Below are 10,908 nucleotides of genomic sequence, written 5' to 3'. Positions count from 1 at the left end.
CATATCTCTTATTTTATATTATTTATATATATAATAATCTCACAAGTTTCACACTATGGGGCCGATGAGGGGTTGAATGTAAGTTGGATGCAGTTATACGCTACTGTGCGCACAGGAAACTAATGTGGTTGATCACCTGTTTGCAGAGCTGTACGCATTTATTTATTTACATTTAGAATATATAATGCTACGCTTTACAAAGAACAATTCAGTCCTTCACTGCCCCAATGGTTCTTACAATCTATGGTCCGTATCCCATGAACATACATACACACTAGGGTCCTTTTTTATCAGAAGTCAGTAAATCTACGCTATGTTTTTTGGAGTCTGGGAGGAAACTGGGAGAGCCGAAGGCCTTGGTCAGGAACTGAACTCCTGATCTTGGAACTGTGAGTCTGCAATGCTAACCACTATACCAACTGTGCTGTCCCATCTGTTCAGCCCACTGTCCCTATGCATTTGCTCGCTTTCATAGACACCATTGTTATGAATGCACCAGTCTGATAACAGCCATATCGCTGTGTACACACTACTCTGCATAGCACGCAATTCTGTTGATAGGCCTGCGAAGCGGTCATGCGACTGAGTTGCATAGGACTCAGCTATGGAGCATACACAGCACAAAAACACTCAGAAGCCAATTGCAAAACAAAGTTACGTTCAAATCTGCATCGGCCCTTACATTGGGTTTCCTGTTCTTTGGAGAACTGGACACAAACTGCCTCATCTTTTTTGCATTTACTTTATAAGCATAGATACTGTTTTACATACCATGCCTACCTATAAGATTAGTGCTTTGAGTGGACATCAGGGACATGAATATCCACAGGATTTTTTTTTTTATGCAAAACTCGGCCTTTCTGCTATCAGTGCTGCTACGCCAATCATGTGCACAAAATTCTACTAGGGTCGACCAACAACGGCTCTGTTATCCATGGCTAATGGTTTCAAACCATCAGTAAGAAACCATCAATGATTGAGCCATCAATGGTTTAACTCTGCGCATGCGCTGAACACAGCCGGCATTAGCCATTTGGATTTTGCCATTGATGTTCACCATTGGTGGCCTCCGATTGACGGTAAAACTAGTTATGATCGACATCAGACCATCGATGGTTGCCAATCATCAATGGTCGATGGCCAACCCTAAATTCTGCTTCTAGTATTCCTGATTCAATACAGATGGAGGTTAAAAATATGACTGAATGTGCTAATAGAAGTGTATGAAATATATTCACAGTGCACATGATATAGTTTCAGAACATCACGTGCTAGACTCAACCCACCTACATTCTCCCAAAAAGGCAAAAACAAGTGGCCAGAATATGGTGGTTATTCTGTGTGTGTATTTATGTCTGTTTCATTATATCCCTAGGAATGTTATCAGACAGAGCTAGGATACTTTGATGCAAAGTCATTCATTGAAGATCTTGAAAATGATCAAAAAAAGAAACATGGCAAGTTTGGAACAATTCATCGCTTTCCAAAAACTCCAACGGACAGGATATTCTACAGCTCGCTTGCCCACTGTCCCCGGCCACTTGTCAGTATTCAGGATTTGATTATCCAGTACAAACCATTTGCAGGATGTCTGCTTCAAAATCTAGCCTGTATTACCATGGAAACTTGGATGGGTGTGAATGTACACAAATGCACCCTTTATGCAAATGTACACAACTATGGATGGGCCATATAATATGTTTCCATTACTTAATTGCATATTAAGACTTAGCATGATAAAATAGTATTTTGACTCCTGGCTGTAACAAGTGTTTTGTGCACTAACATTCCTGTAAGCTCAGAATTTGGGTTTAGTTGGCTGAATCCCATGGATCTAAATGAATCCCAAATGTTTGAGTTGCTGTTAAGGTCCATCCAAGTCTCCAACAGAATCCTGAATTTGATACATTCCTTAATACAAAATGTATGTACTGTACATATAGAACACAGCTTTCCAGAGCTGGTTATTTAAAAGGACTGCACATACAGTATGTTAAAGATGGAAGGAACTGAGGGGCTAAATAAGGCATTGGAACTGCTGTGCTGGTGTCTATTGGGCAGCATGAATCGTGCAGAAATTATATATTGGGGAAGCTTATACTTGGCCATCCCACTCTTGCGTCTCATATATAATTATAGTAGCCCACTGATGCTGGCTGGTGATCACGTACTTTCATGCAAGTGCTACACCACATATGCTACATAAAGGTAAATGAAGACACTAGGGGATATATTTAATAAAGTGAGAATTTTTAGAGGTGGATATGTTGCCCATAGCAACCAATCAGATTCTACTTAACATTTAACTAGAATCTAATAGTTAGAATCCGATTGGTTGCTATGGGCAACATCTCCACTTCTAAAAACTCACTTGAGTAAATGTACCCATTGAGCCCTATTATGAGTATGTTCCAATGCCGATATTCTCGCATTGGTCAATGTTTTTTCAACTTTGCATGCGTTTAAATTTCAGCTTGAGCGTCCCACAGTATGTGGGTACAAAGTCGCAGGACCCAATGATACCTTTGCATGGAATCAGAAATGTATTGGGCATTCCTGAACGGTAACTGGGAGGTGGCTCTTCTGACACAGGAAGATGCATCTTATGGGTGTGTTATGGGAGTTTTGCGGGTGTGTCGCAGGAGGGGTTTTGGAATCAGATGCTTAATTGCGTGCATTGGAGGCCACACTCTGACGGAGAATCTGCACCTAGCAGTGACGCACCAAGCAGTAATGTAGCACCTACAGATGCACAAAGTGGCTGTCTCAGTCCTTGCACATTCCTGCGCACGGCTGTACACCAAGTGCTTATTGTAGAATTAGCATAAAGTCACAGGTGAGACTGTGACAGAAGAGCGCAAACACGTACGCCACTTTGTCTGGCTCAGAATCAGTCCCTAGAGGGAGCAATAAAGTGCACATGGTTAGTGGGGTGATCTGTGACAGTCCTCCTAGTGACTAGCTTCCAGTATCAATACTAATGACACCTAGGCAATAACATCTGCAATGTTTATGTACGCGCAGCAAGAGTTCTTACAGGAAGTGTCTGTGCGGCCTGTTATGCCTGTGTTATACTAATATACTGTGTGTCACTGCATCTTGATCTATTGTTTTTCATGATAGCATTCCCCAGGTCCTGGTTCCTATGATGTAAAATCAGTGTTCGCTTCTGTGAGGCAGTCCTCGGTTCCCTTCCTGACCTCTGCTAAGCGATTTGACAGAAAGTCATGCAGAGTCCTCTTTGGAAGTAATGTAAGTTTATTGTGCATAGAATATAGATGTTCTTTTTATTTCTGCATTACTGGTGCTGACTCGGCCTAAGTTAGCTCTTCCTAAGATTTTGGGTTGCTCTGCACAAACTTACACAGTAACTCCCTGAGATCTATGGGTATTTCGCACTCACATTTACAGCAAGCTTTTTATTTTTTTGCTTTATAGTATAAAAATAGTTTCAAATACTTTTAGCATTTTCCTTCTGTTCGCCACGTTTATGAATATGGACCCTGAATTAGTACTGTCTTCAAATTGAAAGCTTATGTCTTAGACAGAGTATTAGAACCTCCGGATTATCCAGTCCCCTTGTTTCTCACATTCAGTTAATCTACTGTACTTGTCACATTGCAGAACCCAGTCGGCGTTGGTCGATACGATATCAACAAACCCACAAGTGGCAAAACTTACCGATCCGCATTTCTCTCAAAAACCGCACGCTCTTTCTCTGATCGGGAAAAAGAAAAAGCTTTCAAGTGAGTTACAATTTGGTTCTTTTGCATTCAATGGTTAACATACCCTAGTACAGTGGTTCCCAAACTTTGTTTGGTACATGGTCCCCTTAGGTCCTCAGCATTTTTTTCACAGCATCCCTAGGCCAGGGGGGAGCTATTTACTAAGATCAAGTGCATTCCAATCAGCTCCTAACTGCTGTGTTTGAAAAATGACAGCTAGGAGCTGGTTGATTGGTACTTTAGCTTTGTCCACTTTATCTCCATCTAAAGCTTAGTAAATAGACTCCTCCATTAGCTTCGAGGTTCTGTTGGAACCTTGTGCACTAATACAATGTGGGTCCTATGACGGGAATTCCTAACACGTTTTTTCTTGCACCCCATAGAGGTGCAAGCAAGAGTAAGCTAGACTTTTCATCAGTAATAACCTGCTGTGTGCACAGTTGGAACTTCATACTTAAATGAATCTCCCCCCCAAAAAACATAGGGGGAATAGCTGGGATGAGGGACAATGGGAGATATACCCACAAAGGATTGACAGAGAAACAGGTACATATTACATTTTGGAGATAGAGAGGGACAGATAGGGACACAGAGAGGGAGCAGAGATGCACACAGAGGATGTGACAAACTTGGGTGGGTGGACCAAAGTCAGGGCTGGACTGGTGAAGAAGAGACAACAATGAATTCTCCCATCAGGACAGGAATCTGTGCAGAGCGCTCATTCACCCTTGTTGTATTGGCAGCAAATATTTGGTGCTCATTAACCTCTTCTCACTTTGCTGCACAGAGAAGGAGGGAGGAGAAATGAGAAGACAGATGGGGCTGTACAGCACAGCCACACACAAGTAGTGCAGCCTGTGTAATTGGCTGCACTCTGACGTTCTAAGGCTAACAGGTAGCACATGGCCCAGCCTACAAATATGGTGGCCCAAGTAATTTATTTGCACCCCAGGTACCACAGAACCCAGTTTGGGAACCACATCCTTAGTATAATATATACTAACATGTGATTAGCAACCAGTGGGCTCACTGAGGCTAAAGAGCTCTAGATGCTGCCTTTAATTTATTCAAACTGTACTAGAAAAACTGATTGGTTGCTGAGTTACAGCAACTTTTGTGTTCTGTTATCTGTGCATCAGTCTCAGAAATGTCCCCCTCAGTAGTGTATTGTTTATACATCCTCTTAACATGTAAGTTGTGCCCTACAAGAAGATGGACTTGAATTCTCATTCTGACGGCCATTATATTTTCTAATTCCACTGTTTGTTGTTCTAGGGAACGGATCCAGAGATCACACAGTACTTTGCCTGTTCAGCCATTAGTAGCACCGGCTAATGGTCCTCTACTACAATCTACTACTACATGAGAGAGAGGATGAGGCTTACCGGACATCATTTTGGCTGAGAACTTGAAATGATGGATAATCTAATGTTTTATGTGTTAAGAGGAACTGTGGGAATTAATCATTAACATCTTAATGCAAAAATCTGTCTATTGCTATTAATTGCACACGTTACTCATTTTCATCAGGATAATTGTTATATATAGTGGTCTGTTTCTTATATGTTCCAGGAGATATTCAATAGTTATTACCTCTTGTTATTTTATGAAGCACTCCCAGGTTTTCCAACAGCTCAATTCATAACACTGTCCTTCAGTGTAATTGAGGGATTCAGCATGGATGGGTAAATGAATTAGAGTCCTATGAGGGAGTAGTCACTGCTGTTATCTTTCAATAATAATTGTTGGCAATGATATCCCCCTCCGATTAAATAACTTCACCATTGACACTATAACAGATTTATATTCAACTCATAGGGTGCTACCGCTAATAACTACAACATGATCATGTTCAATGAAATGAGAAAGGAAGTTATACTATGGTGGTGTACATAAGTAACCCACTAATTATATACTGCAATACAAATTTTAATGATATATTAAATAATAATATACTAAAAGCCCAACAAACAAGAAAAAGAGGTAAACAAAGGAAAGCCATAGTAAGTTTTTCAGCGAATAGAACTCACAGTATTATGCTTTAACACACTAGAAGGATCCAATTTTAAAACCACACTTTATATACATGAGTGCCTCCAACTTGAAGTATAAATGAATGACAGCACAGTAGAAGCAGATCTCACTACTTGTACTTATGTGGATGACAAAGGAAACGAATCTGAGGAATCTCCTAGTGGTGCAGGACATAACCCTGCTCTCTGGTAGGAAGATGTGCACTACTATGGTTGGAGAGAACAAAGATTTTATGCAGGGCTATATTTTATTGTTGTAAATGTGAGTGTTTTTTATGTGAAAAATGTATCTGTAAAAGGCAGAATACCAGATCTGTTGTTTCCCTTCATTTTCCACCACAATCGCAACCAGAACCAGAACCAAACCCACCACTTATTAAATGTACCCCATGGTCTATAGAGGAGATAGTTCTCCTACACAAACTACAGGGTCAATGCAGAGTTGAACGCAACTCTACCGCAGATGCTCCCTCTTTACGTGCATGGAAAAGGATGCGTATGTTCGCCTGGAAGCAGAGCTGTACGCATCTGTGCTCTGCCCTGCCCACTATCCATATGCGTAGCTTATTACTTATCAACATCAGCTCACACGTGCACCAGCCTATACTTGGGGTAAAAGAATTGTCTGAATTAGCTGTATTTACGCTTCCATCCAACTTTGTATAGCCTGCAATTATGCACTGTAAGGAAATGCAAATATTCATACCACATAAATTGATATACAATTAATTAAAAAGGAGGACTTATGACTGTTAGAGGGAAATGAATCAGACCCTCTAAAGTAGGGGTGGGCAATAAGCGGCCCCCCAGCTGTTGTAGAACTACAAATGCCAGCATGCCCTACTAAAACTGTTACAATGCATGCTGGGATTTGTAGTTTAACAACAGCTGGAGGGCCGCTTGTTTGCCAACCCCTGCTCTAAAAAGAGTGGACAAGTGAAGTTGCCCATAGCAACCAATCAGCTCCGAGGTAGCATTTATCTAGTATATTCTATAAAATGATAGGTAGAAGCTGAGTGGTTGCTAAGCCCAACTTATCCACTCTTTAGAATGTTTGATACATCACCCCCCAAGTCATCTACTATAGCATACACTACACACCACATCTCACACACAGAGTTGTGGAGGCTTACGCTACTTCTCACAAGGTTGCCTTATAATTACATCTTTCTCACTTTCCTGTACCTCTGTTCAATTCTTTTGTATTTTTTTCCCTAGTATTTAAAGCTCTAATATAGGTGGCGTGATCCTGCAAGTCATATTGTAGGACATCAGAGCACCCATGAAAGTGTTACAGGAGCACAGAAGAGAGATATATGTGGAATCTTTAATAACTAAATGTGCGAAAGTTGTAATATTCTGTTAAAAGGACTTACAGTTTGATGTGGTCTTTGATGGAACCAAGTAAACACCTGCTGTCACAGCACCAGCAATATACCCACTTTCTACTAGTAGTTTGTGCTGGCTCACATGGGGGATGGGTCTAGTGAATACCCCAGTATGGAACAGGGCCACCCTAAGGACATAATTTGCTTTGTTGTGAGCTATGCACATTCTGTGGCCCCCTGGCTCCTCCAGGCAGCAACTGAGAAGTTTGGGCCGAGGTGACAATAGAATCATGAGACATGTTGTTAGGGATAGGCCGGGGGTCAGGAGCTGGCAGCACAGCACTGGGAATCAGTACACAAACCAAAGGTCAGTCATTAGCAAGTGTAGGGTTCAAAGTTGTACGCTAATCTGATGTTCACGCAATTGAGCGATTATCGATGATCTACGCATGCGTCACAGCCACAATGAGCACACGTGGCGATTGAATTGCGATTACGGTGCAGTGATTTGCAAGTGATGGACAGGAAGCGAACATTTTGTGGGAGGTAACTGGGAGTGTCAACTAAAATGGAGGTATGTTCCGGGCGGTTCTCCAGCTGTGTCTGTGATCCAGTACGCAGATAACATGGCTCTGGTGGACATTCTGATTGGCCAAAGACTCACTCAGGGAGTCGATGTTTGCATTATCTGTGTCCGATGCAGCGAATGTGCACGCAATTGCGGCAGGTGTGATGGCTCAGGTGGGCATCTCAGTACAAGTCCCGGCCGCTGTGCCATTAGCATATTCTCACAAATCCTCAACTGTGAAAATCTCATCTGTGGCAGCAATAGCGCACAGCTCTGAGTCAGCATTCATTCATAGATCTCCGGGGAGCCAATACATGGAGTAATGACCGGTAATCATCAGAGACGAGATGGAATACAGCGAGACCTGCAGGAATGCCAGGCTTGGTACTGTCAATAAGAGAGAGGTTATTTCATTTAATAAATAAAATTATCCACCATCCATGCGCTTTGCCGTCGCAAAACGGCATATAGCATCCGCCTGCATCGTAAATCTCTTCTTCCACCAGATAGAGGAGAGGATACTTGTGATGTGGGCACTCCTGTAACTGCCTGATATCACATCGCATAGAACTGAGGGCCTGATTCAGACCTGGTCGCAAGCGCTGAGCGCTCGCAACGGGGTCGATGGTGGCCCACAGCGCATGCGCACAACGGAGCCAGCTCCGTAGTGCGCATGCGCGAGACCCGGCTAGTGACAGGCACTCCGTCGCTAAGGGGCTTGCAACAAAGGGGGCGAGCTGTCAATGTTGAGTGACAGCTCGCCCCCTTTGGTGGGCGGGCCGGGGGGGTGGCTGCCCAAACGGAGGCGTTCCCATGAGAACGCCTGTCGTTTGGGGGCAGCCCCACTGACATCACTTGTGATGTCAGTGGAGAGATTCCGTCTCTGTTAGAGCCGAAATCTCTCTGGGGCTTGCGGCCACGAGACCCTACCACAAGGGTCTCATCGCAAGCCCGATGGTCGCGATGGTCTTGACCATCACGACCCTCATCATGGCCGCTCGCTGTAGCTGTGGGTGGTCACCCACAGCTATGCGAGCGGCCAGGAGGCCGTTCTAAAAAAAAAAAAAACCCCGGCCCTGATTCAGAGCGAGCGCTTTCAGAGCGACCGGGTCTGAATCAGGCCCTGAATTCCCCCCAAATTACTTCCCAGAAGTTAAACACCACAGCTCTAGAGCAAAGCAAAGATAATTAGCAGTTTAATCTCACTTTAAGATGATGAGCAACTGCATGGAAAGTCATATGGAAAGACTGAGCTGTACGCAGATAACAGGCAGATATAGATGTAGATGCGAGAAGATCACCCAATGAAATGTTTCTCTCACTGCACAATGAGAGATTCTATAATTATGGAAGTTACTAAACATAACAAACAGAGGTAACGGGCCTTACTCCGAGGTGGAGGCAGGAAGGTAGCGGCTGTAGGGTAATGCTGCGGCGGATGTGTGTTTTATAGAGAAGCTCACCGGCTGCAACGCGAATCCATGGCCGCACCATTGGACCTGCAGTGGGTCCATGGCTGCCAGTGTCACGGGCATGACCGCTGCCGTGAGCCCCCACCCCACAGTCATCGCCCAAGAGCCCCACTGCAATTGCATGGATCTTTATGCAATATTGATCTGCGATCCCTACTGGTAACCATCAGGACACACGTGTAGTGCTTCTCGGACGCATGCGCAATTGTGCCCAATGCTTTGCTCTGAATCGGGCCCACGGAATGATTTGTACAGGCAGATGCTGTAAGTATATTGGTGTACGAGCATTGCTCATATGCATTTCATAAATAGTCATAGGTGGCTACACACAACCCAATATTTATTATGACATAATAAAATATAGAGAAACAAACAAAGCACTTGATTAAACCATTATGCTTGTTGGCACTTCCCAATACACAAACATTACCATTATTTGGTTTCACATTTCTGAAAAAAAAAAACTCACATTCAGCCCCGGATAGAAATTCGGTCTTCATTTCCCAAACTTGTGTTCCGTTTTGGACCTCTTATCACAATTATTATGTCTGAATTACATGGGTCCTAAAAATCTGTGGCATTGGACAACAATAGGTTACTCTGGGACTGCCAAGGTGTAATTGCACAAGGTTGTACAAGGTGCAGCTTCTAAAGAGTCTTTGCATCAGTGATGGCACAATATTAGGCTCAGAGCCCCTACAAGCGGCTGGGAAAAGGCTTGTAGTATGGGTTTTTGTATACAGTCCATTTCTGTAGCTTATGTCTTTTGCCATCAATGACGTGCGGCTTTACAGATTTTATTATACACCTCTGGAAAAGCGTTTTTGCAGTTCAGTTTCTCTCGCAGCTTCTGATACAAAGAAGAGTCAAACATCTCCCAGAATTCATCACGGCTCATGTAACAGTCTGCATACAGCATTTGGAAGCTGAACAGAGAAAGAAATAATTATCATTTGGAGGCAAATAAACAACTACAGGATGTAAATATGCATTTGGTCTGCTTGTATATGCGCACCAATGGCCTGTGTCAGAAACGGATGGAAATCATACAGTTGCCGCGTCTTTGTACTCAGCAGCTGTGTGATAATAGACTAATGCCACAGGAGGCGTCTTCTGTAAATAGACGTCACCTGTAGGCTTCTCTGATTCGCTGATGCATCCGAGGACGTTACCTGTTGCCACCCCCAAATGCCAGCAGCAAGTCAATCATGCTGCAGCATGTGGGGCACTGCAAGCAACATCACAGCCCCAGATCTGTGCATGCGTAGTGCGGTCTCTGCGCAGATCTAAAAACATCAGAGATGTATGTAAACGGGTTTCCGTACATCTCATGAATCAGACCCCAAGTAAATTAATGTTGCAACATCAGTTAAAGCACCAGTTAAAGCAACCACAGGAGGGTTATAATAAACAAATCACACTCTATGCTTCCGGCAGCTGTACAACAGATGCTACAGCAATTAGGGGCCTATTCATCATCGGAGGCCGCATGGCCCCTGATGATTAAGTATTGATCTCGCTGCAAGGGATACTTAAGTATCCAACTCGCAGCGGGGAAAACTTAATTCATAATTTCTTCGGTGCGGGGACAACTGCTCTGAAAGGCAACTGTCCCCTCGGTTAGTATCGCAACTAGAGAAGTAGCTGCATTACTTACCTCCTCCACGTTGGCGCGGCTACGCATGTGCAAAGGTAGCGAGAAGGCGGCAGAGGGATCCGCTTGGATCCCTCTTCGCATCCCCGGAACTCCTTCCCATAGGAACCCATATGAAGGAGCGGGGG

Source organism: Taudactylus pleione, unplaced genomic scaffold (assembly GCF_031769625.1).
Source record: "Taudactylus pleione unplaced genomic scaffold, aTauple2 ptg002294l, whole genome shotgun sequence".
NCBI classification, from domain to species: Eukaryota; Metazoa; Chordata; class Amphibia; order Anura; family Myobatrachidae; genus Taudactylus; species Taudactylus pleione.
This window is presented reverse-complemented; position numbering follows the sequence as displayed.